The sequence below is a fragment of the Oculina patagonica genome, chromosome 4 (genome assembly GCF_052425735.1).
Source record: "Oculina patagonica isolate OP01 chromosome 4, crgOcupat, whole genome shotgun sequence".
NCBI classification, from domain to species: Eukaryota; Metazoa; Cnidaria; class Anthozoa; order Scleractinia; family Oculinidae; genus Oculina; species Oculina patagonica.
The window spans coordinates 39,561,652-39,584,803 of NC_135761.1; the positions used below are offsets into that span (position 1 = coordinate 39,561,652).

The following is a 23,152-nucleotide window of genomic DNA, read 5'->3' on the forward strand; positions in this document are numbered from 1 at the left end:
ACTTTCAATTCTGCGAGAATATGTACATGTAACAGACAACATACCAAAGTATTGCCATGGCATAATAACATTCGATAAAACTGTGAAAATACCTCATTGCTCTCAAAGCCAGAAGAATCACTTCTACTCTCTCTACTTATTACCGAATAACACGTGATTTTCACATGATTTTCACAAACCTTGAGACAAAACGGCAAACTACTAATCAATCAGAATCAGTGCCATTGTCAGATTCCTCAGACATGGACTCCTCTGATGACATGAAGTCCACTGTCAGACATGGCATGAACTTCCTCTTGTCCTCCTCTGTGATTGTGGTGGATTGGGTCAATGCTTTGCAACGCTTTACTCGTTTCTATAAAAGAAAATGTCAGTTGTCATTTTTTCCATTTCTTTGTTGTAATTAAAACGGCCTTTGTTGTTAGAATCCTACCAACAGCATTTCTACAATGACTACCTGCCCCCCTCGAAATCCATTTTTTTCATGACCCCCCCCCCAAAAAAAAAACAATAATCAAGTTATATTAAAATTTATCAAGCCTTGTGACTAAAGAATGTATCCTCTGTGATTGTCATTGATTGGGTCAATGCTTTGCAGGGCTTTACTCATTTCTATAAAAGAAAGTGTCAGTTGTCATTTTAAAAAAAGTAATTGGCTTTTGTTTTTATATTCCCCACCAGTAGCAATTTTACAATGACTAGTAGGAAAACAATTTAGCACATGCAACTAGTTTTTAAATTGTTTTTTACAGTTCTAAGCCTTGTTCAAAGGCCATTTTACAGGTATCAATTTTGCCCCAGAGCATCATTATATAACAATTATTTTTTTCTTTTCTAATGGTTCTTGCAGAATTTTTTTAGAATAGAAATAAGCGATAAAAGTAAAGAACAACGTTTCGCTGTCTTCATGACAGCATTTTCAAGTTCAATGTAAATGTCAAGTGCGATGGCTATTTATGAATATGATTTTATAATAGAGCGTGAGGGATGTAGAAAAGTATTTTGAATGTAATTAGAGGAACAGAAAAATTAGAAACGCATTGTTCTATGTGAAAAGTTTTGCACGGATAAAGTCAGATTGAGAGTTAAGATCCGGTTTAAGATCTCAAATAAAAAACGTCTCATAAATGAGGCAGTCCAGTTTACTTTGACATTTCTTCAAGATTGAAAAATGCTTGAGATCAAGGGTGTTGGCTGCCTGGTTGTGTTTCTGCTCCAGATGTTTACCAATGGCTGATCGTTTATGCTCTTCAACGTGCTGGTGGAGATGTCGGCACGTATAGCTGACATAACCTGCATCACACAGGTCACATTTACACAACCATGTTTGTGACAATTATCTTTTTACAGCTAGATCCTTTTTAAATCTTGTTTAAGTCAAGACAAAGAAAGTATCTTGACTTTTTCAGCATGGTAAATACAGACCGGTTTATGTAAGGCCACTAAAGAAGAACGAGAAACTTTTTTTGGCCAACATACACTTTTAATATTACAAAATAAAATCGATTTAAGCAAATTAGAGTTTTGAATATCAGCAAAATTACTTAAGTCAGTAACAGAATAATATTCAAAGTTCACCTGATAAGTTTCGTTTAAGTAAGCAAGTATACTTGCTGTCTCCTTTATGAAAACCAACCAATCTTTTTATGAATAACAAGGTGTGAACTGCTGCCAATAAGCTTGCTTATCCTTAGCACTCGCTGCACTAGACTGAATCTCTTTTAACTAAGACGTAAACCACAGAGATCTTTAATGAGGTCCTTTTCATATGTTAGCGAAACAGCCATAGAATTTAGTGTTTTAAATTAAATCCCTTTTCAGGCAATTGAAACATCAAATTATTTATAAATTAAAGTTTTTCTAATCTGCTGGTTGCTGTTTAAGAAGTCTAAGACAATAAACTCTAAACATTGTAGCCTAAGAAATAGGAGGTGGCCATGGCTGAAGCTAGGCAGGCTACAGCTAAGGTGTTCTGTTATACAGAGTAGTGCTTACTTACCCATTATTGCTGTTACGATTATTTGGTCCAGCAAATTGAGATGTGCATATTTACTCGTCACCCGTTTGCCAATTCTCCCCTCAGCTAGCTCTCTTTGTGTAAAAAACACCCTCAAGAGTCGCCAGGCAAGGAAGTCCTTGATGGGGTTGTCCTATAATATGCAAGTTGAGTTTTAAAAAGAAAAGCTCCACTTCCCTGAACTACTTCATGCATCTGTAAATGAAAAAGTAATGATAATACCGAAAAATAAACCTCACAAATTGATAAGTATTGATTGAAGTGAATTCTCCTTCAAGTGCCTTGTAGTTTAAATTACTTTTTTACATTTCACCACAAACAAGAAAAAGAACCTGCCTACCTCATCTTTTTGCTCTTGTATACTAGAATTAACTGCGCTAATGGACACCTCCAGAAGCAGACACAGTATTTTTTCGCTGGTGGTTAGCCTGTCTTCTATTCCCATATGTCTTTTATTCTATGTCATGGAATGCATCGCATTGATTGCATCCTGCAATGCCTGCTGCTGGCTGGAAACTTCTGAAGTTACATTTAAAAGGTTTTCATTTAATGTGAATTATTTTTTTTGGACAGCATTTTGCATAACCTCCTTACTTTAAGGTCCTGGAAGACCCTGTGATCATTATTATGAATTTCTTAAAAGAGTATAGAGTAGTTGAGAACAATTTGCCTAATGCTTTATTCAAGTCCTAAATTGACATTGGTTCTACATAAACCACTTGGATGGGTGTTGTGACAGAACAAAGAAAAAAAATAAATTAACCACAAGTAGCTGAAATCCCTAGTTATTTTTTACTGTTTGTCTGAATGGCACTCGCCTGTATTCCAATTATACAAAAACTCTTACCAAGGCAAAAGGCAATGATGGAAAAAACACTTCTTTCACAGGGCATGAATACAGGGCTACCCCCGCCCCCCAGTAAAAGGTGAACTAATGTGCTTGCCTCAATTTTGAATTTTAAATTTAGGTTGTTGTACACTGTAGATTAGAAAATGAGCTGTCTTCATTATTCTTTCCAAAAGAAATGCACAGATAACGAATCCTAAAAATCTAGATTTAGATTTGATCTGACATATCCACTCAGGGTGCGGATTATTCTTATGGCCAATCAGTTGTCCCTGATAGTTTTTAAACATACTTTTCAGGAATTGCTACTCGGGGTACTTTCTCTCTTGGCGTTTTTTGGCAGAATATCTTGTTTTAAAGTTATATTTGCAATTTTGGCAAAGTAAAAAGCCATTGTTTTGATGAATCATTGAGCACAATGATTCAATGACCTATGAATGCATCATTGACCAGAAATATGATAACCCTATATGAACTCACCACAGTCATGATATTGCCATGACAACAGGAAATGCACATTGCTTTTGTTTTAAAGTAAAGAAGTAACCAGTCAGGAACTCTTAAGCTTTCCACAAATTTTTCATATGTGTCTTCTCCTACAAGATCTTGTACAGTTCTTTTGACGCCTGGTGGAAACTTGTTCAATTATTTCGTTCAGGATCACCGTGGCCTCAGGATCTCCAAACGCACACAAGTAAGACAGGACAAAAAAAAGTTCGGGTTGTAGCCAGGCATGTTAAAAATGCACATGTTCAACGGTCACTATTTCGACAAATTTCTGTTAAATTGGGGGATGTTTTCAAAATACTGTTGTGGGCTTCCCCTACACATGCTGTTATTGAAATTATACTAGTTCTTGTGTGGCGCAGGCAATTCCGAATTGAACACACAAGGAAAGTGGGCGAACCCTTTCCTCGGCACCATCACAATGTTCTCTTTCATTAGAAGGTCTTACGTCACGAATGAATTTAATATGAAGCCTAAAAATGTGCTGGATGAAGAAGCAAACATGTGACCTTTGCCAGATCTCTCAGAAAAAGGAGAGAGATACTTACAGTTGGGGCTACTTGCATCCCCTCATGCTTCAGACTTAACTTAAAAATTATTGCAAACATGTCTGCCAGGAAATGACAGAATGCCTCAAACCTAATGCGTCTCATCTCACTTGCAAATTTTGCTCACCCCCTTATAACTGCATATTTTGAAAATGCACTAAGGTGCTCCATGTGACACAACACTGCAACATATTAGAATTTGGTGTTATCAAAACTTTGAGTGCTCATCTGATGTGAGGGAGCCACCTTGTTTCATTCAGCTGCCTTGGCTTCAGTACCCTCGCCCCCAATTCATTGCCAATATTACTTTTAAGCTACTTATATATCGGTCCCGCTTGTGCCAAAGGTTAAGAATACGTCTAACGAAAGGTACTTGTGATCAACTCGAATCTTGCAAAACTATACTTAAAAGGACGCTAAACGCGGCTTATATATGTGCGTGGAGACGCTAAAAGGTCCAATTACAAAACCAATGGAAACGCAGATAAACATGTATAAACACTGTAACTAGGTTCGTAGCTAGGGTCAATACGTATAACTATTGTTGTATCAAGATAATGAATAACAGAGTTAAAAATAATTACTTTTGGCTAGTATCCTTAACACACACCAATCTTGACCAGTAAATTTTTCATTGACGAATGCTTGCACCCTCAAATGACTCCTTAGTAAAATCCAAAATAACTTCAAAAGTAGTTACAAGGGTTCTGGGGAAATAACAAAAAGTTGAAAATCTTAGTTACTAGATTGGCGACCAAGTGTGAAAAGTTAGTCAACACTGGATCGAACCCAGTCCATTTGCGAGCCCATAGGTCGTAACGTCTAGCCCTGTGTTAGATTAAAATATACAGAAAGGAATCATTTAACTCTTACAGTGGCTCTGACTATTCTGTGATAAAAAAGTTCTTAATAGAAGCTTATAAAGAATAAATAGATGTGCAAAAGTTGAGACCTCATCTGCAATATCCTGATGGGTTAGTGAACTGGTTGGCCTTTCTTCTGTGTGAGATGCATTCGCTTTCTGGAATTGGAGCTTCTGCATCATTACAGCGTATAAAGTAGAAACTTGACCTTTACCATTCTTCTTCCACTGCACTCTATAAAAATTTAGAGCTCTTCTTTCTTTAACTTCTCCAATTACATTCCTGACCTTGAATGGATCTTAAGCGTTTTTCTTTACTTTAGCTGGTTTACTTTTGGGATATTTGAAAAAAACGATCTCTCTCACAGAGAATCACAGCACATGCTCATCTGACACTCTAAATCGTTGCCTCGTGTCGTTGGCAATCATGTGCTCTGTTGCTTCTAGAACTTGCAGTCTTGTTTCTTCCCTGATGCGTGAAAGGCTGCACCCAATTTCCAAATGGTCCCAGAAGGAAAGTAAAGGTTCCTGTGAACCGTTAACATTCTCCTCTTCAGGGTTGGATTCCACTTCGCATGTCTGAGTTTTACCTGAGACGCACACAGATTCTTTATAACTTCCGTGATAAATTCACTACCATTGTTGGTCTGCAAGTATAGTGGCACGCCCTCGTCATAGTAAAAAGAAATTATGCAATGTGGAATGGATCTTGTTTGCCGACTTAGTCTTTGTCGGTATAAACCACTGAAAACAGTAATTATATCTTATAAATTCATATTATTATTATAGTTAGTTATTAATTACATGACGTCTAACAATTGACGGAACAATGGACAGAAGTAACAGCACTTTATTTAAATTTTATAAAATAAAAGCTAAAAGTAAGCAGAGAATCAATCCTTAGTTAGACAAAGTAATTGATAATACACGGCTTTACTGAATGAATGGTGATAATAACCTTGCTTGTTCTTTTCACGTAATCGTTGTCCCATGCTCCTGTTGACACTAACTGTTGACGGTAGAACAATTGAACAAGACTGCTACACTTGTTATGAATGAAATACTAAAATCACCAAAAAATTGTAGAAAAATAACACATGAAAACTTACAAATTATAGTAAATTATAAGAAATGTCAGATTCTTCTGCACTGTCAGTGTTATAACATGTATTTCTTTTTTTCATATTTTCACAATAAACTTGTAACTCTAAACCGGAAATGCTTTGTCAACGATCCGCCAAACTTTTACCAAAAGCAAGTGTGATGTTAGCACTGCCTGGCCCATCTGCCTTCAAATTATTAAGTGCTTGCTTGCCTTTCTTTTCCACTGACAAACTGTTTGCAGAAACCGCTAACTGCTGGTCTTGATGAGGGTGTTGTGTGCATGCAGGATCGATACACGTTTACAAACATCTGAGGAAAGCTAGGAAACTTGTATTTTAAGGTTTTTAAGGTTCTGATTAAGAACCTAAAGAATACATGCAAATATTTTGCTTTGCTTGCCATTTTTTTGGGCAAACTCAGGTGCAAGATACTTGAATTTCTTTGCATCAGCTGGCATATCAGAGATGTTGGGGCTGATTTGCTCTGTAACATTCTTAAAGTCTATTAAAACAGCTTCTGCTTCTGCTAAACTGGTCCCGTTGAGCACTACATTGTTTGTTTTGATATCAAATTATTTGATGTTTAGTGGATACATTTTATCCTGTTGCACAGTCTGCAAAGAATGTTCGCCCAGTTGATTGCCGTGTCTTGATCTGAAATTTCAGACAAATTTATGGGATTTCCATTTACGTTGTAGTAGCTTGTGTCGATGTCGCATCTGCTTTCTTGCTCTACATTGCCAATGGGATGTGGGACATTTGGATGGCATAGCTTGGCGGTTATCCTCTCTTCGTTTTTACTTGATGGGTAAGCTTGCTGTTTCTTGACAACAACTAACCCTGCTCCGTACCTTGCCATGGTACAAACTACTAAGGACCCATGTGTGAACAGTTGGTAGCTCTGTTAAGGTGCTTTCTTCCATGACAGGAATATTTTTTCCTTCTGCCTTCTTCGACTTCGAATAAAAATGCAGTGCATGTTTGTGGTACCTTTCTGCTGTATTATTGTGGCTTTCTGATTCTTTCGATTTTGGAACCTCTTTAGTGGATTCCTCCTGCGGAAGTTTTACCTATTGACGAAATTTCTGGCCTTGTTTCCTTTTTAGCTTATCAGCCTTTTTATTCATTGTGCTTCCCCCTGTTGGAGCTTCAATGAAATGACCATCCAGAGAAAGGACATAGTAAAGCTGCCTTTAGCATAGTAAGGTTTCTTAAAAGCCATAGCCAGCTACTATACTTTTAAGACACTGTCATCTTGCCACGAAAAGAGGGATTTTTCTTTTTTTTCCCTTCTACAATACGATGTATTATATAGCAGGCATTCTCAACAGAAATCCTCGCTTTTGTTTATGTAAAGAACTCATAACCTGTCACAAACTCTTAAACTTTCCACAAATTTTTCATACGTGTCTTTTCATACAAGATCTTGTACAGTTCTCTTGACACCTTTCCTGGTGGAAACTTGTTTGACTATTTCGTTCAGGATCGCCGTGTCCTCAGGACTTCCAAACGCACACAAGTAAGACAGGACAGTTGATAGGGATTTCCTGTGTTTCTTGCAGACCTCTTGGATGTCCTGTCACCCTCGACTATTCTTTTCTAGCATTAAAGCCTTCGCGGGAGTCTTGAGGTTACTATTTTGACAAATTTCTGTTAAATTGGGGGATGTCTTCACCTCAGGCGAACATGTTCTTTGCTGGGCGGTGTCATCATGGCACTTTTATGTCTGGGGCGTCCTTGTCCAAAGGCAGTGGCAGCATTTCCAAATGTCGTTGTGCTGCCTGATGAGGACGGGGAGGGCGGCCCGGCGCTGGTTGCCGGTCGTGAGGCAACTTAGATAAGTCCTTTAAAGAAGTTTTCAATTCTGCCAATGTCTCGTCCTGCAATAAACGTTCATTGCATAGATGCCAAGTTTTTTGGCTGGTATGGAATGAGAAATTGAATTGCCCCGAAGGAGCATTAGTGAGACCCAGAGGGGGTAACTTCTTGGGGGTCTGGGGGTATATTCCCCCCAAAATGTTTTAAAAATGTAAGTTGCAGAGAAGCAATTTCCTTCATTATGGGCAACCGTTTGTTGTTTTTAAACTCTTCCCTACTCGATTAGCGTTCATCTCTACCAAAGTACAGCTGAAAGTATATAACTTTATTTAAATTAATAAGACTTTTTCCTCAAGTTGTAGTATTTAAAAAAATGCGTGATATTTTGTCTGAATGGCGCGGTTGCATGAGATTGGGTCAAAAAGGAGGTTGGCATCTATGTCATTGGGTTTTTGGCGGAATAAGTCTGCCAGCAAACCAAGGTCGATACTACAATTTTTAATTCAGACGAAGCCTTTCCGACATAAACGAATTCGTCAACAAGTCGAAGCGACGTTTGTTCAATTTTAACAAACTCTTCTGGAAAACTTGACACAACCAGACTTTTCTTAAAATACTATTGTGGGCTTCCCCTACACATGCTTTTGTTAAGAACATACCAGCTCTTGTCTGGCGCAAGCAATTCCGAATTGAAGACGTGAGTAAAGGGGGCGAACCTTTTCCTTGGCGCCATCACAATGTTCTCTTTCACCACGAGGTCTTACGTAATGAATGAATGTAATATGAATACTAAAAATGGGCTGGACGAAGCAGCAAACATGTGACATTCGCCAGATTTCTCAGAAAAAGAGATGACAGACGAGTAGCACTTTCCTTGACATATTATCGCACCATCGCCAACCGCAAGAGATTATCTCTGCGTGAGGAGATTCTTACAGTTGAGGCCACTTGCATCCCCTCATGCTTCAGACTTAGAAATTATTGCAAACATGTCTGCCAGGAAATGTCAGAATGCAGCAAGTGTTCAATTTCTTTAAACATACCTTGTGTGTGGCCATAGGCCACAACCTTGTGCCCCACCAATCGATTTAATGGCTGACCATCTTTGACGTAATGCAGTGCACAGTTTTGTTTCCTTTTTGCTAGCATCTGTGGCTCCATCTATTCAAAGATTGATGTACTTTTTTGATTTTTCTTCATGGCTAATTGCTTGGTCATAACTGCGCTAACTTTTATCATCTATGAGAAAACTTGGCATGCGATTTCACGATTTCAAGTGGGTGAATCTCCTTCCACTCGCGAAGGGCATTGATAAGCTTAGGGAAATCCCAGGTTTTCCAGTCTGGTTTTCCTTGAACCAGTTCCACTTTGATTCCCGGCAGCTTTTTCAGGACTCCTCCAACCATTGTCATTGCCTTTCTTTGTCTCTTGGTGTTTTTGGCCAAATATCCTGTTTTTTAAAGTTATTTTTGCAATTTCGGCAGCTAATGGTGAACACCATTTTAATGAATCATTGAGCACAATGATTCAATGACTTATGAATGAATCATTAAACAGAAAATACGATAACCCCGTATGAACTCACCACTGTTGATAATGCCATCACAACAGTAAAAAGCACATTGGATAGTTGATTGGAACATTGGCCACCCACCCCCTTTCTAAGTATCGTTTTCCTTGAATTTTCTAGGCTGCATGTAACGCAAAGTTTTGACAATGATGTATTTTCCCCACTTAAGGCTTATAAATTTATATTTTTATTATAGGTAGTTACATGACATCTTACAACTTTGGTCAATTGACAGAAGTAACAACACTTTATTAAACTTTATAAAATAAAAGCTAAAAGTAAGTAAAAAATCAACCCTTAATCAAACAAAGTAATCGATTATACACGGCTTTTCTGAATGAATGATTATATAACCTTGTTCGTTTCACGTTATTGTTCTCTCATGCTCTTCTCTTCACGGTACAACAATTGAACAAAACTGCTACGCTTACTATGAACAAAACACTTAAATCACCAAACAATTGTGGAAAAATAACACATGAAAACTTACAATTTACGGCAAATTTTATATCAGATTCTTCTACAGTGTGAGTGTTATAACATTATTCTTAACAATAAACTTTTATGCAGTGCGTGTTTTTGGTACAGTTCTGCTGTGTTATTGTGTGGCTTTCGGATTCTTGCGATTTTTGAACCTCTTTAGTGGTTTTCTCCTGCTTAATTTTTACATCTTGACAAAATTTCTGGCCTCGTTTCCTTTTTGGGTTCTCGGTCTTTTCATTCTGCTTTTTCCTTATGCGATTTTTGAACTCTTTCAAGACCTTGATAATTTTGAGGTATCCATTGCAAGACTTTTCCGAATGACTGGTAGCAACGTATATACTCCTATTACCATTCCATACAAATGTTAAAAAATACAATTTTTATTGCTAAAACATATTTTGATAGCAAATCCAACGATCGACTTGCGCACAAGGTTTGCAGGCACCTGTTTCATTTAAGAATATATAATACGACTCTGATGTCTTTAGAAGGCACACCAATACAGTACCTCGGATATATCACCTTTTTACGTACATTTTTACCGTTTCAGATTCATTGACACTTTTCTTGTTGATCTGTAGGAAAGAAATTCTACTTTCAAGGATGTGGCTGGACGAACGCTGTAAGTATTCTGAAAAAAGAGTACATGGAAGCTCTTCAAGATGTGTAAGAGTGAGAAGAACAGTTGAGAGTGTTATGGCAACACAAAAAAGTGTAAATTCTTGCAGCTGTGTGAACATTAATTAAGTGTTTTATTAACACTGCAACAGTGTACATTTACACCAACATGGTGTAAATTACAAATAATAATGATTATGATTGCGTTTAAAACACCTGTGCAGTAGTAGTAAGGCTTTATTTCAATAGGGTGACTCCATCAGCTATAACAATAAACACTGTAATCAGTAGAGGCCCTAGTAAAAAAAGTTAAAATTAAAAAGTCGCTAAAAGCCTAACAGTGTAACTAAAATAGAAGTTAAAAATATTAAAGCATATAAGGATACTAAGATTATGCTTCATGTGTCTAAAATCAAATGATTTAAAATTACATCTTATTTTGAAAACAATTTAATATAGATTTTGCAACCAGAATAATAAAAAGACTTTTTGGTGGCTTCTGTCTGTACTTTAGGCAAATATAATAAATCAGCCTGCCTTGTTATTGAGTGTTATTACAACACATAATCAGGGTAATTTTACTCCAAAAAAGAGTAAGTTCACACAAAAGTAGCATTTTATAACCTGATTGAGGTGTCGAAACACACCAGAATGGCGCTTAACACTGCTTTGTGTTTCTTTTACACAAAAAAGCATAACAGTGACACTGATATGGTGTAAAAGCCCTTGCAGCTGTGTGCACACTGAAATTAAGTCAATTTACACCAATGAGAATTTTACACTAAATTTGTGTAAATCAACACTTTTAGTTGTGTTATAACAACACCATACAGGTGCTGTGTTATTAATACTCTTTGTATTGAACTTAACAGGGAAAGTAGGTAACTTAAGAGTACGTACACTAATGACTAATGAGGTTTCATTAGTTTCCTTCTCAGTATTTAATCAGTGACAAAAACACTGTTCACTTACGTTACAAAGAAGCACACTTAGGACGGACTATTTAAACAACATACATACAGGTTTCAGTAACAAAACCTTGCCATGTCTAAACCCATATTGTTATTTGAATTTTCAATGAAGGAGTATTGTGGGTAGCCCGACTTCACTCACATGGTTGGTCGGTTGGTTGGTTGGTCCATCAGCTGTAAACATTCCTCGCATAACATAATTTCCTATTGCAAATATAACTCCTGAATTTTCAACTACGATAAACAAGTTTATCTACCACATTAAGACAGGGACGGCGGAGCCGAGGGGTCTGGGGGGGCTTTAGCCCCCCCCCCACTTTTACAGAAAAAATAAAGAGTTAATAAGAGAAGAGTCTCTTAAGTCCCCCCACTTCAAGTCACTAGTCAGCCCCCCCAGTTGGAAAAATGCTCCGCCGTCCATGTAAGAGCCGCAAAAAGCAATGCACTGATCGATCTCTTTCGTACAGCGTTATTAAGTGCCGCAAAAGCGATGCAACATGCGATATTTCCATGCGTTACAGCTGCTTGTAACACAGGCAAAGGCTCGATAAATGAAACTGACACTCGCGCGTCTTCTATACAGAGAAGATTCCTCGCATAACATAATTTCCTATGTAAAGATAACGCCTGAATTTTCAACTACGATAAACAAGTTTATCTACCACATTAAGAGCCACAAAAAACGATGCACTGATCGATCTCTTTCGTACAGCGTTATTACTTTACGGGTTTATACATGTAAATGCTTTTATTCTCCAATGTATCACTGTTTTAAGCTAGCGTCACACATCTATGACCATTCGAAAATTAAAACGGGTTCAACATATTCTATTATTTCCAGCTTGGGGTAAAAGAACAAAAAAACAACTGGCAACCTGGTTTCAAACTCATAACCTCTCACTTCGTAGAGAGTCATCAACCGCGTTGTGCTAATGTGAGATCTTTAAGACGTTTGTGTCAAAATATTTATATAAACGCAATAGACGTGGGGTCCATTGAGCCGCTGATTATCTGCCGCGACCACCGTAGGCTCACAAATTGTCACAGCGACTGAATATCGATGTGTACTTGCGGCAAGCTATAGCTAGCTAGTGAAAGTGGTGATTTACTGGCCAAATATCTTGTTTACTGCAGTGGAAGTGGCTTAATTTAGGTTTAACAAGGAAGAAAAAAGAAAAGAAACAAAATGCGGCTGAAAATTATGTGTGGAAGGTATTTATGTGTGGACATTTAGAGCCGCAAAAGCAATGCAACATGCGATATTTGCATGCGTTACAGCTGCTTGTAACGCATGCATGAAACTGACACTCGTGCATTCATACTCTACATAGAAGATTCCTCGCATAACATAATTTCCTATTGCAAAGATAAGGCCGGAATTTTCAAATACGATAAACAAGTTTATCTTCCACATTAAGAGCCGCAAAAGCGATGCACCCATAGATCTCTTTCGTATACTTACCTGAATCAGTCTATATGTTCTGATATATTTATTTTTTACAGCATTATTACTTTACGGTTTACATGTAAATGCTTTTATTCTCCAATGTATACAGGAGCGATAGAATAAACAAACCATTTTAGTGTTGCGGGGTAAAAACAAAAAAGGGAAAAAGGAACAGACACTTCTGGGTTTTGATCTCACGACCTCTCACACTCCATCCTGAAACCTACACGACTGAGCTAATCCGACAATCACAGTCACATAAAATGAAAAGATCTTATATCAATGTAACAGACATTGTGGGGTCAACTGCCGATTGTCAGCAATTGTCACGCATGTTTGCTCGTTTTTTTGCTTTTTAAATGCATCAAAGAAATGTTTGAACATCTGCCGCTCATATATATTCAGGATATGAAAACCAAACGTAAAACTTGGTGAAAAAAATTCAGTCGTGGCTCGAAGAGGCTTTGATTGTAGGAAACTTACACTATCATATATGTTTAGCACGTACCTCTGAAGAACTATATACTGTACGTTCTTGCATTCCTTTGGGTATTGGATATTGCATACAAAATATATTAACAGCAAAGTGATCAGGGCACTGGTATGTCCCCCATTTATCTTCAAAAAGAGATTCTGCTCCCCACTGATAAAGATATTGTATGTGGAGTGCAATTGTCTGTCAAAAGATAATAAAGGGAGGCATTCCTTCCCTTGTGCCTTTTGCCACTTCTTTTAAATCACTGCCATTCTACAAGAAAAAAAAAAACGGAAACGACACCGTGTTAATTATGATTTGTTTAGTTAAGCAATACCGTATAACATTGATTAACATCTAAACTTAACTCATGCAAAAAACAGTTTACAAATAGTGCAAAGATTGAAAAAGAAAAGATTGAAAAGAGTGCCTTTCTGCACTTCATTCCTAACCAGTCTCATTTAAAACACATTACTGTATCTTGTTCTTTGAAACAACTTTTCTTATAACGCACTAGTTCCCGATATAACTTCCGTCAGTTACCAAAGTTGTGAGCTTACCTGAAACCCCTCATGAAGATTTATAAGCCCAGGGCTTATACAAAGAGGCAGTTTACCGTATGTCATATCACTCACTTCACGATATGTATGATACTGACGCAGTTTGATGTCCCACACTCTCTATGACCATTAGTGTGCAGGGCCTGCCCTCTCCTTCGTAGAGTTCCTCTCTTCTCTTTACTTCACCTGAATCTATAATTTCCCACTCATATTCACATACGATCTCTCGTCCTACGATGTCCCTTTGAGGCAAGCACAATTTCCCACGCGGCATTGGTCAGTTAGTACATTGTGGACCTACAGTATGTAAGACAAAGTACTTAAGTACTTTGTACTAAGTACTAAGTGCAACTTTTGTAACGTAATTTTTTCTTCTTCTTAGCATTGTAAGTAGTTTTTTGGTTTTGTAAGCGTTGTAAGTATTTTGTTTGTTGGTAAGCAATGAATTTTAAAAAAATGTAAGAAAAAAATGTTAGTGTTTCTTAAGAGCCTGTTACTTTATAACCACATGTATATCAGCTGTTGAGACTTAGCTAATACTCACCTCGATTGGTGGCTGACTTTAATATTAGCGTAATAAAAACTATTTTGTTAACATCCGTAAATTTTGAACTTACCTTTAGAAATGCAGTGTTCTTCATGAGGTATTTTGTTTGCCCTCTAAAACTGTCGCCGTCAGTCCATCTGGCCACTACAGCTGAATATTCTTGAAAAATAGTTTCCGACGCAACAAAGTCGTCATCTGTTCCCTCTGCTAGGCCGAGCCTAATAGACTTGCTTAAGAAAGGGCATTTCGTTCCACGCTTCTTTTTTAACATAATTTGGAGAACATTTCCAAAAGCTGCCATAAATATAGAAAGTAGTTAAGTAATAAATATACTGACCATATATGCAGTAATTAATAATATATATCAAATTCTTATTATTATACTTTTAATTTAGTTCAAGATCAAAATATGATCCTGTAAATACTAATATTTTAATAATTAAAATGTTCAATTAATAAATTAAATTTAATTATCAATATAAATTTCTATAAAACAAATAATATTATTTCTGATAAAAATATAATATATTTTGCAGTTATTACATGTAATAAAAATCTAAACTGACTTTGCCTGTTGGTGCCTCTTTTTTGGTGATGGCTCAGGGCTATAAACAGCCTCATAGAAATACCCCTTATATTTGCAACTGTTCAATTCTTCACTGTTTTTTTTTAATTGTCTAGCCGGTCTAGCTTTGTTTTGTTTATCGTGCCCAATTTTTTCCAGCCCTGATGGCGTCAATTGGTCTTGGTTTTCCTTAAGCTTGCTGGTTGTTTTGGTATGTATAACTGCCTCCGGATCAATGGGCTTACTTTGTTTTGCCTTTTTTGCAGAACCCTTGGTCTTACTTTGGTTGTTCAGTTTCGGGGGATCCTTGGGCTTTGCAATTGGTTTTACTTCGCTTTGTCTTTTTCCCCAGATCCTTGGGCTTACTTTGGTTTGATTTGGCCACATGTTTAATCAACTGGTTTTCCGGCCAGTAAAATTTTTGACCAACCTAAAGAAATCAAATACGCAAAACTGTTAGAGAAAAATTCTTTTAAACTTACCTGGATTTCAGAGAAATTTCTCCATGTTTGGTCCTGTCAGCTTGACTTTATCGTCACTTTTCAGAAAGTTGGACTGCATGACCAGCTTTTTAAAGTCACTTTCAATTAATTAAAAAAGCAGATTATACTAATACATAATTATGTCATAAAATTCTGGTTATAAATAAACTTTACAAGTGGTTTTGGCATGCTAGCTGGGCTTATGTAACTGGGGTAGCATGGTTTAAGTGGGCCTTATATTAATAAACAGCAATAATTATTACACTGTAAAAAAGTTGGAAACGAGCTGAAAGGTCATACACGTTTAATATTGCTGTACACACAAGCTTATTAATGAGTGACTGTGGTATATACTACAAGGAGCCTAAAAGTGTGACCACTTAAAATTAATTCTAATTATTTTTAGACAAACTGAGGTTGTGTTACATACACAATATATTCATTGCAAAGTAATATTATCATATGACCCGTATGGACCCGCGCGCAATTTCCTTGGAAAACCATATGAAAAAAGGTCCCGTATGAGGGCCGTACGCCTCGCTCTAGCAGGTCCGGAAAAAGCCGTACGGCCCCACTAGAAAGGCGTACGGCCCCGCTACTGCTGTGAGATGCCGGAATTGGAACCAAATGATTCCACAGCTTTGAATTCAGATAAACCATAGTTAAGATTTTTCTAAAAGGCAAAGGATGTCCAACATGTTTATCAAAACTTTACTATCTAGAAAGCGATGTAGTTTGCAGGTGCAAAAATGAAAACAAAACGTGTTTAAACTTGCCAATTGATGAAGAAATACTCCTGACAACAACAATAAAATCGAAATAAAAGCCGTCAAAAAAACCAACATAATCGGACAAAGACGTATCCTGGTTTGAAGTCATGATAAACATTGAAGACAAAATGCAAAAGCGAAGTAAACTCAAATTTCTCTTTCTGCTGCGTAATTTTTAATCACAACAAACAAAATGCGAGTACATGTTTACGACTAACCTGATAATGACACAGTTTTCCGCTTGTTTTCACAAAGCATTTTAAGCACAATTTGGTCATCAACTGTAATGCAGAGCTCAACATCGTCGAGGAACTAACGAATTCAAGGACTAAGCAGCAACAGCAGACGTTCATGAATCCTATGATCTGTGGTAAACAAAACAACTTGAAGCCGAAGAAACGTCGCTAAGTTGTTCAATCAGGATAAATTTAGTCTTCGCCGAGAGACGAGCAAGACTAGCCGAAACGTCGTGCAAATTCTTTGTTGTAGTCCTTCATAAACGTTTCCTTTGAAATTTCTACTTACTGCAATCATGTACGAGGCATTTAGTCGGATTTAAATCTTCTTGGAATGGAGCTAAAACTTGGAGATTTGGTTGACAATTTTAACAGAAGTTTAAAAACTTTGTACGCACATCGGCAGTTCAAATGCACTTTACTGGCTTCCCAAACAAATTACGAGCTACCATTGGCTTTTCAAAATGCGCGCGAAACGGGCTGCCGCGTCTGTATCCACGAATAGAAAGAAAAGAAAAATTCAGTCAGGTCATATGATAAAATGCTTATTGACTGAGTTAGGTCGGGCCGGACGGGAAAATATTTGGCTCTTGGTCAGGACGTACGGACCGAGCGCAGCGAGGTCCGTGCGTCCTGACCTCGAGCCAAATATTTTCCCGTCCGGCCCTCCCACTCAGTCAATAAGTACATATTACTTGCGAACTGGCACAATTCCTTAAATTGAATCTGATAAAAAAGTTTTTGAACTTGATAATTAGTTGTACCTTTTATTTTCATGTTATCAATATATTTTTAAGTTGACATTCAGGGGAGGGAGTCAGTGGTGATTAGTGTGCTGGACCTCAGATCAAAGATCAAAGCCCTGGCCTGGGTACTGCGTTGTGTTCTTGGGTCAAGACACCTTACTCTCATAGATTTCCTGTCCGTAGTCATCTGGACCTGAAATAATTTTTCTTCTTCTTGCTCTGTGTGACGCTACATTTGGTAAAATTTCTCTTAATTTATTTCAGCCAAAACCAATTTTTTGCCAGACTTTTGCATTTTTCTTGCATTAACTCTTTATGGTCATCTTTCTTAAACTGTGCCTGTTTTTTCTTATTTCTAGCTAGTCTCTAACGTCGTCTTGCCTCAATGGATCTTTTCGAATTAAAAAAGGCAAAATTTGTTGTTGTGGTACTGGTAGTTGTTATTGGTTTTGTTGTTGCTGACCACTTATAAAACGATTAACTGAAGGTGGCAGAACTTTTACCGTGACTGCTTGTAAAGAATGGAACAGCCTACCCCTTTCTATGCGAAAATTGTCAACAATTAAAGCTTTTAGGAACTCTCTTTGGAAGATAATTTTTAAAGAACAGCAGTTTTTAAATCATTTTATTCTGTAATTTAGTTACACTTTTACTCTTTTTACCTTTTTAATATTTTATCTCGTATTTCTTGTATTTTTATTCGTAATATTTCATAGTTTATCCATAGTTTTAATATTTGTATTGTTCTGAGTATTTTTATATTTTAATGTAAATAATTATTGAGGGCCACTGGTTTGTTAGTGTTTTTATGCTATTTTAGTGCTACCCTCATTAAATAAAGACTTTACCTTACCTTACCTTACTTGTTACTATCTGCAAATTCATCATGTTCCAAGCAATGAGTGGTTTAAATAATTAAATAATTAATTAATTTATAATGCTGCTTAAAAATAACGATTAATGGCCAAATATTTAGTAGACAGGTCACAAAAGGAAAAATTGGAATAAATGAACAAGGCATTTTAATACTGAAGTATCGGAAATATGTCTTGAGCAAGTGAGAGAAAATCAGTAATCGAAAAGTGCAAGAAAAGCCTCCCTGCAACATTCTTTATCTAAGCTCCCAGCCTCTGAGTGGCTCTGACTTCCATGTGGGCAATAATATTAAATTATGACTTTCATTTCTTAAGAATGATTACACCCCGCACCTTAAAGAACATTAACTAAATTAAAAAATATTTATTTTAGTCAAGTCCAATTTGATAATGCCTAACCTTTTGTCACTTGTGCCTGATGTTTCACCTTTATTGGCAGCCAGAGGTTCTTCCTCTTGAACCACAAAAGTTGGTATTCCAGATGACATCGATTGAAATGAACAATTTTCCATGCTTTCCTGGGCATTCAACTTCTTAATCTTGTCCATTATTTTCAAATGCGGACCGGCAAGGGGCACGAGGGTCTTAAGAGTTTCTTCATTTAAGCACTTTAGTGATTCACCATCAATTACTTGATCTTTTGTTGATACCAGAGAAAAAAGGTCAGTACAAAAAAATGAGCATTACAAGACTTCACAACCAAATGTAGTCTTAAAAAAAAACTTTACAACCTGTTTTGTTATTTTGTACCATAAGTGCATTTTCCGTTATTATAGTCTACTTGGGGATGAAATCAGTACAAAGTCATTTCGATTTTAGTTGACATTCCAAAAGTAATTTTAGCCTTAGTTTTTACTTCAGGTCTTCACCAACAGTTTTTTTTCCTGGGAAATACAATCTAATCTTGTCTTACCATCGAAAAAGGCAGCATATTCCTCAACCCCTCCTTCCTCGTCCATTCTCTTACATCCTCGCACGAAATAGTAGATGAGGCCAGGTTAATTAAAATAATTATCTGAATGAAAAAAATTTCGTTATCTTACCCAATTGGTTGCCAATGGGGTATCAGTTTTTTCTGGATCACGGTCCGAGTCTGGAAAATCTGGAAAAGGAAAAGTTCTAACGGAAAAAAAAGGAAAAGTTCTCTCTAACCCCAAAATATTGTAATTTGCTCCACGTAAACATATTTGTTATGATATGGCATCTAATACATGTAATTTGTCAATGACTCGGCCTTCAACAAAACAGACAAATTCCCAACATGTCCTATGAAAGCTTACAGTATTAATAACAAATAAAACTATTTTTGTGTGTTGACCTAATTACCACTCATTGGTAATGATGGCAAGTCACATGCCATTGACAGATACACAGCTTTTATACAGAGGGATACTAAACTGAAGCTCATTGTCAGCTGAATCTGCTGCCTGCGGATTCAAACAATAGTAAATAAGGGAGATCATTATTAAATGTACCGTAAACACCCGTGTATAAGCCGCACCCGCAGATAAGCCGCACCCTGAGTTTAACAACTTAAATGTTGGAAAAAAAGTTTTTTGAAAGTAAATCAAAGAAAATCCAAAGTCAAGTCAAAAATCCAAAGTTGAGTCTTTAGGAAGTCTTCTTCATCGAGCGTAAACTCAATGAACATTGAAACAGAAAATACTTCAGTCTTACCCACAATTTGAGCTCTTTAATATAATGAAAACCAACTTTGACATTTTATGGGTGATCTTTTTCTGGCATTTGTTGACAGGTATTTCTTCATTCAACGCAGTTTTCCATAGATTTTTGTGTGACAACAACAAGAACTTTCTTTTGCAGAACGTTCGTAGCTTAGTAACCAGGCATTTGATCGGACGCGAAATATGGGACTAGGGCGAGAACGTAAAGCAAAACAAGATGGCCGATGGAGGCGTTCGAGTTTCGTGGCTATCATATTGACAAATAAAGAGATTTGGGAGCCATCTATTGAAGAAAAACTTGTTGCATAATGAGAGTTTCGTAATCAGTTCGACGTATTTTTCATCAAAGTGCAAAATGAGAGAGAAACAATTGGCCATCTTACTCGTGAATACTTGTGGTATTTTCTCGCTCGTAAAAGTATCAATATTACTGTTAAAGTTATAGGCCATTGTCGACACTGCAAACAGTATAGGAGCTGTCAAACTTGCAAAAGCAATGACCGGTACTCTCTTGTAGTTTTAGGTTTTTTAATTTACATAATGTTCCATAAATTAGCATCAGTTAACAAAAATTTACGGCACCTTTTCCGAATGTTCCTGCAGATAAGCCGCACCCCCGCTTTCGAGCGAAAATTTTTGGAAAAAAGGTGCGGCTTATCTGCAGGTTTTTACGGTACTTGTCAAACCTCAACCATGTAAAAATCTGCTTTCAGCATAACAATCACTTTATTTTACTTTTAAATTCAAGCCTTATATCTTTTGACGAAAGTTTTCAAGCACAATAAAAACAAAGACTTCTTAGAAAACTTAAAACGTTTTCGTATCGGTTCCATTTTACATAGACTTGCTCCTAGTCGATCTCGTATAATTTAATAAGAGCTAGAAGCGATCGATAGCGAGCGAACGAGGTGGCCAAGTCAACCTCATATAAATTGATAAGAGCCAGAAGCGATCGATAGCGAACACACGAAGCGACCGTGCGAGCGAACAAGGTCGCCAAGCGAGGTCGACTTGTTTCGCCTGAATAGATTTGAATCACATTAAATTGACACATGCTTTGTCGAGAGTGGCGTTAAATAACTTGAATGCCGCGAGCACCTAAAAACAAACTGCTTTCAATCGGCGAATGGAAGCGGTGGGTCCTACTCCCACCAAGTCATTTTGTAAGCTATCTCCTCCGCCCAAATTCGAGAACTCAGTTTGTCTACAGTGTGTCAACCACATTGACAACTCAGACAAGCGAAGGAAGCTTTTTGTTGGTGAGGAGAAGACACATGTTTCTTAATCGATGACTAAATTTTTGTCGGGTATACCGGTATTCTGCGGTTTAATAGTTCCACTGTGTTTTCCTTGCAGTTAGCTCTTATTTGTTTGTATTAAAGGGAAGCACACTAAAAGTAACTAAAAGCCGTTTGTTTGAAGGTCGAAAGACCCTCAAGTAGTTTATACGAAACAGGACAACGTAAGATTCTGGCAATTATTGATTCACTGTGTTATTAACTTTGTAGTTTGTCGTTGTTTACTATATCAGTTCCTCGGTTTTGTCTTTATAGTTTGTCACAATCTTGAAACACGAATAGAATATTGTGAATACAGTTTGTTTATTTACTTGATGGCATAGACAAACGTTCGGGAATTGTGAGTGAATTTCGAGAGCTTTGAATAAACTTCGACTGCGTAGACGCGTAAGAGCTATGAATAAATTTCAACCGCTTTCTTAGTAAACTTCAAGTGCTATGAATAAATTTTGACTGCGTAGATGCGTAGCGGAGTAGCCAGCTGCACCTTGTAGGTAGAGATGCAGGGTATTCTGCAATTGCTCCCAATGATTTTGCCCAATCCAGTTGGAGAGCAAAAAACCACGTCTTTTCCAGTGAAATAAGCTTCCTCCACGACACGTTTCAGACCATCTCGTAACTTACTGTAACCTAATTTTGGTCAATTGCCACAATGTGTAACCAGTAGAATTTTCGACCGGTGAATTTTGCGCCAAACAGGTATGAAAAGTCCTTTTAAAAGTCCCAACCAACCAGAGAAAAAAAAATTAAAAAGACTGAGAAAGTCTACATTTTTCATCTTTTAGTCTGAAACCGAAGCATTTCGCATTTTTTATGTTTCCTTTGCAAGTATGGAAAGAATTTCGTTTAAATCCTCCAGGTCGCCTACAATATGGACACATGTTCTGCCTCTCTTAATAGCCGTTTTGAATGCCGGTGATGTGATTAGAGCTATAACATCATCTCCCCTTCCACTAAAATGACAAACGAGCCACTCAAAAGCCTCTGCTGACAATTTAATCAGTTTAAAATTAAACACATATTCGTCGCACACTCATAACTGGTCGAGCTAAAAGGCTAAAAATACTCATAGAACCTTTCATCTGTCAGGTGAGAAATAAAATATGAAAGCTGTGAGAAGTGAATGTTTCCAAATGTTGTAAGATATAAAACACAGTCCTCGCAATCGATCACTACCAATATGTTCGTTTTTCATCATAGACCATCGGTAGGCCATAGTTGTTATGAAGTGTTACTGAAGAGACTCACATATCTGTATTTCTTTGTGCTGATTGGCTCCGAAGTATATTCTATTGTTACTTACTTACTTTCGGCATGGACATGACAGCAATAGTGACTACTAGTGCAAGCGCAGTAGTCACAAAAATGAAAATAAAATAAAAAAATAAAAAATATTTTACCTTTCAAGAGAAATTTTAAATCTGCAATGACTATTATGCGTTATGTTTTTCAAAGCAATTCTACACTATCAACGCCATCTTGAAATTGACTGCACAGTCGTGCTCACATGACCTCAAAAAAATTGAAAAATAACCTTGTCCTTTGAAGTTTGCCGGTTTTTCGAACCAGTCCCCCTCTACTAACTATGATAAAACTAATCCAAGACATCAAAACTCTACTCGCTTACGACTGGGAAACACCGACTAAAAATGCTAAGTGTTGCCCATGAAACCCCTTAACAAAAACAATGTTTTGAAATTCCCCATCTGGATAGGTCACATAATGATTGTGTAGTCTTCTGACACTAGCATTGAACACTAACAAGGCATCAGAGTTTTCCCCAACTTAATCACTTTCTCAACTTTACCTTTCTTATCACATCATGTTTCGTACCATTTCTATCGGGTCTTAATAATAATAGTAATAATAATAATAATAATAATAATAATAATAATAACAATAATAATAATAAAACTATCTTTAAAGAGGAAGCGCCCGTCTTCAGGAGGTCTTCCATAGCAATAAAGTATAAAAATCTAAAAATAGAAAGTACAAATGTCACAGATCCGAGAAATAAAATATACAATAACTGAAACTACTAAAACTACCTACTGTCTTAAAAAAACTAATTACAAATAGTTATCTATAAACAATACATCATACAACTTAAAAGCTTGGTATA

General features: G+C 36.9%; 1 long non-coding RNA gene and 1 pseudogene across 1 annotated transcript; both read right to left on the bottom strand.

The window, feature by feature from the left end:
• Window positions 1-6,080: 6,080 nt before the first annotated feature.
• Window positions 6,081-7,106, bottom strand: LOC144647877 (uncharacterized; annotated as a pseudogene).
• A 6,385-nt stretch (window positions 7,107-13,491) lies between these two features.
• On the bottom strand, window positions 13,492-18,631 carry LOC144651594 (uncharacterized). Its single transcript, XR_013570348.1, has 2 exons — window positions 18,447-18,631; window positions 13,492-13,539 (listed from the first exon to the last, which is right to left on the bottom strand). It is a non-coding gene; the product is annotated as an uncharacterized LOC144651594 (long non-coding RNA).
• Between the last annotated feature and the right edge of the window lie 4,521 nt (window positions 18,632-23,152).